A 7,604-nucleotide genomic window follows, 5' to 3' on the forward strand; every position below is an offset into this window, starting at 1 on the left:
GTAGAAAGCCTTTACATAGTAAACATCTTTCTGGTATCCTCTGCTTCCAGCAAAGATCCATCTGATGTCTGCAGTGATATCCCTTGTTTCTCATCCTTGTCTAAATCTTGCTTGAACCTCTGACAATTTTCTGTCAATGTATAGTTGCAGCAGTTTTTGAGTTATCTTTAGCAACATTTTACTTACATGTGATATTAATGATACTGTCTGATAATTCCTGCATTCTGTTGGGTCACCTCTCTTTGGAATGGACACAAGTACGGATCTCTTCCAATTAGTTGGCTAAGTAGCTGTCTTCCAAATTTCTTGGCAGAGATGTGCATCCAGTGTGGCATCAGTTTGTTGAAAGATTTCAGTTTACATTTCACCTATTCACAGAACCTTGTTCTTTGCCAATGCCTTCAGTGCACCTTGGACTTCTTTCTTCAGTACCGTTGGCTCTAGAACATATGATACATCTTGAAATGGTTCATAGACCATTTCTTTCTAGTACAGTGACTCTGTTTAGTCCCTCCATCTTCTTTTGATGTTTTCTATATCCTTCAGTATTTTGCCCATGTTGTTGTTGAGTTCCCTCGGTTAGGTTCTGACTCATAGTAATCCTGCACAGAGTTTCCAAAGAACAGCTGGTTATGTTTGAACCGTGACCTCGTGATTCAAACCAATCTTGCAGTCCAGTGATTTGTCCTGCAGGCCCACACTGGGAATCCTTTAATATTGCAAGTCAACGAGGCTTAAATTCTTTTCTTCAGTTTTCTCACCTTGAAAAATGCTGAAATTTTTCTTCCCTTTTGGTTTTCTATTATAGTATTTGGCTTTGTTTTCTCAAGCTGCCCTTTGCAATTTTCTGTTCAGCTCTTTTACCTCCTCGTATTTTCCATTTTCTTTAACATCGGTGTCTCTTCTGACATCCATTTTGATCTCTTTCTCTTGTCTTGTCTTCTTAATGACCTTTTTGCTTTTTTCCTGAATCATGCTCTAAATGTAATCCCTCAACACTGCTAATTATTAGTTTTAATACATCAAATCTGTCTTTGAGATGGTCTATAAATTCAGGTCTATACCAGCTGTTCCATGGAGAAAGATGAGGCTCTCTGCTCCCGTAAAGATTTACAGCTTTGGAAACTCACTATGATTCGGAATGGACTCCACGGCACATAACAACAAAACAACATAAATGCAGGTAGGAAATGTTCAAGGTCATATTTTGGCTCTATGGACTTGTTTTAACATTCTTCAGTTTCAGCCTGAACTTGGAAATGAGCAATTGCTGGTCTGTTTCACATTTTATTCCAGGCCTTGTTTTGACTGATGATGTGGAGCTTTTTATCATCTCTTCTCACAGATGTAGTCAATGTCAATGTCAATGTCAATGTCAATTTGATTTTTGTGAATTCCATCTGGTGAAGTCCATGTGCATTGTAGCCTTTAATGCTGTTTAAAGATGATATTTTCCATGGAGCAGTTGTTGGTCTTGCAAAATTCTATCATGCGATCTTCAGCAACATTTCTATCACCAAGGCAATATTTTCCAACTAGTGTTCTTTCTCTTTGTTTCCAATACTTTCTCTTTACATTCCAATTGCCAATAATTAGCAATACATCTTGATTGCATGTTTGATCAATTTCAGACTGAAGAAGTTGTTGGAATTCTTCAATTTCATCTTCACTGACTTAAGTGGTTGGTGAATAAATTTGAATAGTAGTGGTATTAATTGGTCTATATAGGCATATGGATATTATTCTATCAGACAGCATTGTATTTAAAGTTACATCTTGAAATGTACTTTTTGATGATGAATGCGATGCCATTCCTCTTAAGACTATTGTTCTTGGCATATGACTTCCAGATTCAAAATGTCCAATACTTGTTCATTTCAACTCACTAGTGCCTAGGATACCGATCTTTATGTGTTCCATTTCATTTTTGCAACTTCCAACTTCCCTAGAGTCATACTTTGTGCATTCCTTCTTTTTGAGCCCTGGAAGCATAATGTTTACAAATAACCTCAAGGTCAGTAGTTCGAAACTACCAGTTGTTCTGTGGGAGAAAAATGAGTCTTTCTGCTCTCGTAAAGGCTTACAGCCTCAGAAACCCTATGCAGGGTCATTATGAGTCGGAGCTGACTCCACAGCACACAGCCACCACCACATCTGTCTCTTCTCATTTTGAGTTGTACTCCATCAACAATTGAAGGTCCTGAAAATTTTATTCCATTCACATCATTATGGTCAACTCTACTTTGAAGAGTCGGCTCTTTTCCCAGTCATATTTTTAGTGCCTCCAACTTGAGAGGCTCATCTTTTGGTACTTTATCTGACAATATTCTGGTGCTCTTCATCCTGTTTTCGTTTTGTGGCACTCTATCTTACCACGTTCCTCTGCTATTAATAAGGTTTTCAGTGGCTAAACATTCAGAACTAGTCTGTCTCTCCTTCTTCCTACTCTGTCTTCGTCTGGAAACTCCTCTGAATCCTGTTCACCATGAGTGACCCTGCTGGTATTTAAAATGCTGGGAGCATAGAGTCCAACATCACAGCATCATGCACGACACCACAGTATGAAAACTTACCAATGAGTGGTGGTGTAGAAGGGCTAGAAAGATGGAAACACTCCCTTCAGAAGTGCGTAGAGGTAGGTGAAGGATTTGTAGAGAAACAATGTTGTTGTTGTTGTTGTTATGTGCTGTGGAGTCGGTTCCGACTCATAGTGACCCTGTACAAGGTTTCTGAGGCTGCAAATCTTTACAGGAGCAGAAAGCCTCATCTTCCCCCTGCGGAACAGCTGGTAGTTTCAAACTGCTGACCTTGCGGCTCGCAGCCTGATTTGTAACCACTACGCTACCAGAGCTCCTTTTGTAGAGAAACAATAGCAATGCTTTTTGTAGCAACACTTTTTAAACTTACCCTCTGTTATAGAAAAAACTAGACAAGAAAAACAAAACCAGAAATGATCCCCATAAATCTCACCCAAACTGAGACAACCAGAGTTAGTCTTGTTGTATGTGCCCTTCCAGAAGATTTCCTCTGGGTCCTTGAATAAAGAAACATACCAGGACTGTGTGCTGTGTGTCCCTTTAAGTCCTCACAAGTACTCTTTGCAGTAATTAGTATTGTCTTTTACTCTTGACAGGCCCCCAAACAAGAAACTCAAAGAGGTTGGGCAACTTTCTCGAAGTGGCAGGACTGTGACCAAGTGCCAAATCCCGCTGATAACAAATCCAGGATTTTTTCTCAATGTTCCTTTTATGAGGCAGCCAAGCAAGGAATTGTTCCTGTTCTAACCACACCCCATGGGATACAGAGGCCAATGAACTCCCTTCAGAGCAGCTGAGTCAGGGGGTCACAAAGAAGGTCACCTTTGAGCTGTGTCCTTAGGAACAATATGGAGTCTTCCTGGTGGAGAGGCAGAAAGTAGGGAGATTCAGCAGAGAGCAAATTCAAAAAAGCAAAAGTTGGCCAAACCTATGAGTTCCTTAGGAAAAGGAAACAGCTTGGGATGATTGGATGTGAGTAGATAAAGTGTGTGAAGAGTCTAGATGCTTCAGTGGTTAAAGTGCTCATTTGCTAACTGAAAGATCAGCGGTTTGAAGACACCATCCACTCTACCAGAGCCAAGAAATTCTATGAATCAGATTCTATGAATCTGTCCTGTAGGGTAACTTTAAATCAGAATCTCCTCACAGGCAATAGGTTTAGTTTTCAGTTTTTAGTAAGTGTGTTTTCAGGGAGGTGGCAGGAAGTGAGATGTTTGGAGTTAGACCATGGAGCCATGAAATAGCATGCTAAGCTTGTTCAAACTTTCTCCTTAGGATAATGATGAGTTACTGAGGGCTCTTGATGGATTTTATGATGAACACTCCAGAAACCATATGGAGTAAAGACCAGGAAAGAAGGGAGGCAGGGTTCAATTATCTGACTCTTGGATTCCCTGTCAGCACCCAGTTAGAGTCCCTGGGAAAAGGGCCATCCAGGTCCCAGGAGCGTTGGGGGTATTCCTGGGTCTCCAAAGATGTAGCCTATAGGAACCCTTCTCATGGGCTAATGAGGAGGGGAATGAAGCCAGAGATGTGAGTGGTGGGGCTGTGGATGAGTCCATTGCTTAGAAGGAGTAAGTGGGGGGATGGGGCTGGTTTGACAGCAGCAACCCCTGCTGTGTCTCATTTCTAAAACTCTGCTTGGCTCTCTGTGCTGACATCTGCTTGCTTCATCTCCAACATGAGGCGGGGCCCCTTTGCTGCCTGAGACTGGGTTGGCATTGTTTAAGTTTTCAGTTGGGTGGCTTTTGTGTGGGATGATTGATGTCCCGTGCTCCAATCAGCTGAGCCTGACACTGTCTCTACTTTCTACAGCATCTCCAAGATGTTGGACAGGGATGGGAGTGAGGCAGGTAGGGGTTGTTTTCAAGGAACCTGGGCGGCCAAGGGAAGGAATCTGTCCATCAGGAGCTAGAGCTGTGTATATGGCAGGTGTGTCCAGATGAGAGACGGGAGTGAACACACACACATGACAGATGGGGAAGAGCACTGCCAATGTCTGTAGGTGAATGGCTGCTGAGAGTAGAGTGGACGGGTGAGGTTAAGTTATGCCGTAGCTGCCAATGCCCACTAAAGGGTGAGTTCTTGCTTGTGCATATCCTTTGTAAACTTGAATCCTCTAACAAGCAGGCTCTAGGGTTAGTTGGATGTGCATTTATTAGGGAAGACACCCTGTGAAGGATACCGGAGGTGGCAGCAAGGATGAGAATGGAGAATCTTCAGCCATGATGCAGATGTGAATGTGAATGTAGGGAAAGGAGACAGCAAAGGGGAGATTGGGTTGGAAGAACCTCAGACCATTCCCAGTTCTGAGAAAGTCTGGGCCAGGTTGTCAATGAGATCCCAAGCTGAGGAATTCCACATTGGGCAGGAATGCTGCCTTGGTTTGAGTATCTAAGCCACACTGAGTCATTTTGGGGGAGCAGCCTGAGAAAGGCAAGCATGACCTGACCTGAACACACAGAAGCACAACTGGAAGTTGCCATCAGCTCTGCTCTGGCAGCAGCTCTTGTGGAAGGGAGCTGGAAGTGAGGTATCTCCAGGGCGGCCTCAGTTGGCTGGGAGTTCAGAGTCAAGGCCGCCTCACTTTGGGACCTGGGCTGTTGAGAGAAAACACTTATGGAATGAATGCTGCTGGTCCCTGTGGCAGAGGGGAGGCATTCTCTGAAGAGTCTTACACTTGCAAAGAAAGGCCTTGCTGTTGATGTTGTTAAGTGCCATCTAGTTGACTCCGACCCATATTGACCCTGTCTGTATATGGTTTCCGAGGAGCAGCTGGTGAGCTTGAACCACTGAACTTGCAGTATAATCGGATTTGCAGTCTGGCGCATTAACCCACAGCACCACGCCAGGACTCCAGTTTATCCTGGTTGTTGTTGTTGTTAAGTGCCATCGAGTCGATTCCGACCCATAGTGACCCTGTATAGGGTTTCCAAGGAGCAGCTGGTGAGCTTGAACCACCGAACTTGCAGTTCAAACAGCTTTGCAGTCTGGCACATTAGCTCACAGTGCCAGATTTCATAGAGATTTTATTGGCCAAGTGGCAGCATCAATGGGCTCAAGCGTGGCAACAGTAGTGAGGTTGGCCCAGGATCAAACAGTGTTTCATTCTGCTGTGCATAAGGTCGCTATGGGTCAGTACTGACTCGACGGCACCTAACAACAACAACATGAAATCTGAGCAGTGTGTCAACACACTCAAAACTCATTGGTCAGGACTAGTCAGGTGACCCTGTCTTTCACAAGGGGTCCACGACGTGCAAGCCCACTGCTCACCAGAGAAGGGAGCGGAGAATAGTTGAGCAGCACTCAGGTTTACCAGTTTATTGAGAAGAAAATGAATGAATGAGCGTCTGGAGGAGGGATAGGCCAATGGAGGAATAAATGAGTACATGAATATATGAACAAATAAACAAGAAATCCGTGTTGTGTGAAGGATGATGCAAAGAATAGGTAAGATGTGAATGCATGCGTTGTTGTTAAGTGCTGTCGAGTTGGTTCCAACTCATAGCAATCCTGTATGGGGCTTCCAGGGAGCACCTGATGAATTTGAACAGCTGACCTTGTGGTTCAAACCATCCTGGCATCAGTGCATTAACCCACAGTATGTGGAAAAAATTTTAGCAAAGGAGAGAAGGCATGGGGTTTCCTTTACTTTGGCAGGACAAAACCCAAACACCCCGTTTGTCTCATTCTTCCCCACACCTCTGCTTTCCCCACACGCCCATCAGGTTTAGCTGCTTTTGCCCCAAGAATTGCACTGACCAACCCCTGGAAGGTTACTACAAAGATGTTCTCTCTGGAGGCCACTGGGAGCTGGAACACAGAGCCAGAAAAGGAATGCCCTTTCTTCCCTGGGACAAGGGGGTTCAGTGCCAACCAGCTTTGGAAATCAGAGAGGACCATGAAGGCTGCCTCTGTGTTGGAAACCTCCTGAGGGGCACTAGAAATGCATGCCCTTCCCCACGTAACATCTGTCCAGTGTAGCAGTCTCTCAAAGAAGGAGGCCCCTACATAAGCCCACTCACAATCACGGCATGGTGATTGCATGTTGGCACGGCAAGAGGCTCAAGAGTGGGTAATACCAGTCTTTATCCTTGAGAACCTCAGAGCTAGGTGAAGATTTGCTGTTGTTGTTGGTAAGTGCCGCTGAGTTGGGTTCCAACCCGTAGTAGCCCTGTATAGGGTTTCCAAGGAATGGCTAGTGAGTTTGAACTTCCAACCTTGCAGTCCAGCACATGGACCCACGATGCCACACCAGGACTTGTTGTTGTTGTTGTTGTGAAGTGCTGTTGAGTCAGTTCTGACCCATAGCGACCCTGTATAGGGTTTCCAAGGAGCAGCTGGTGAGCTTGAACAGCTGACTTTGCAGTTCAAATGGCTTTGGCAGTCTGGCGCATTAACCCACAGCGCCATACCAGGACTCCACACCAGGACTTAGGGCATGCCAAAGGAGGAGTTAGACATAAAACCACCTGAGGCAAGCTCCTTCCACCTTTGGGCCTCATTTTTTCTATTTGTAAATTAAAAGGCATTGTTGTTGTTGTTGTTACGTGCCATCAAGTTGGTACCGACTCATAGTGACCTTATGCACAGCAGAACAAAACACTGCCCAATCCTAGGCCATCCTCACTACCGTTGGCACACTTGTGATCTTATTTTATACAGTGGGCTCTGTAGGATAAACACTGGACTTTGAACCAAAAGGTTGGTGACTCTAGCCCACTGGCCACTCTGAGGGAGAAAGATGAGACTTTCTGCTCCTGTAAAGATTAATAACCTCAGAAACTCTATACAGGGTTGCTATGAGTCAGAACCTACTTGGTGACACTTAACAACATCAGATTTTATACCAGAGAGGTTACGAGGTCCTGGGGGACTGACAAAATCCATGTGTTTCTCCTAGGGGAAGAGCTGGGCTACATGATGAGTCTGCCCTCAGATACATGAAGGAGTTTTGCTCTGGAGGCCCCAAGGCTGACCAAGATGAGTGAGGACAAGCTGAACTTGCTTCATGAATGCTCTCGCTTCATTTTTCCACTGACCAGCAGACAAACAATGCCAAGA

Source organism: Chrysochloris asiatica, unplaced genomic scaffold (genome assembly GCF_000296735.1).
Source record: "Chrysochloris asiatica unplaced genomic scaffold, ChrAsi1.0 scaffold00020, whole genome shotgun sequence".
NCBI classification, from domain to species: Eukaryota; Metazoa; Chordata; class Mammalia; order Afrosoricida; family Chrysochloridae; genus Chrysochloris; species Chrysochloris asiatica.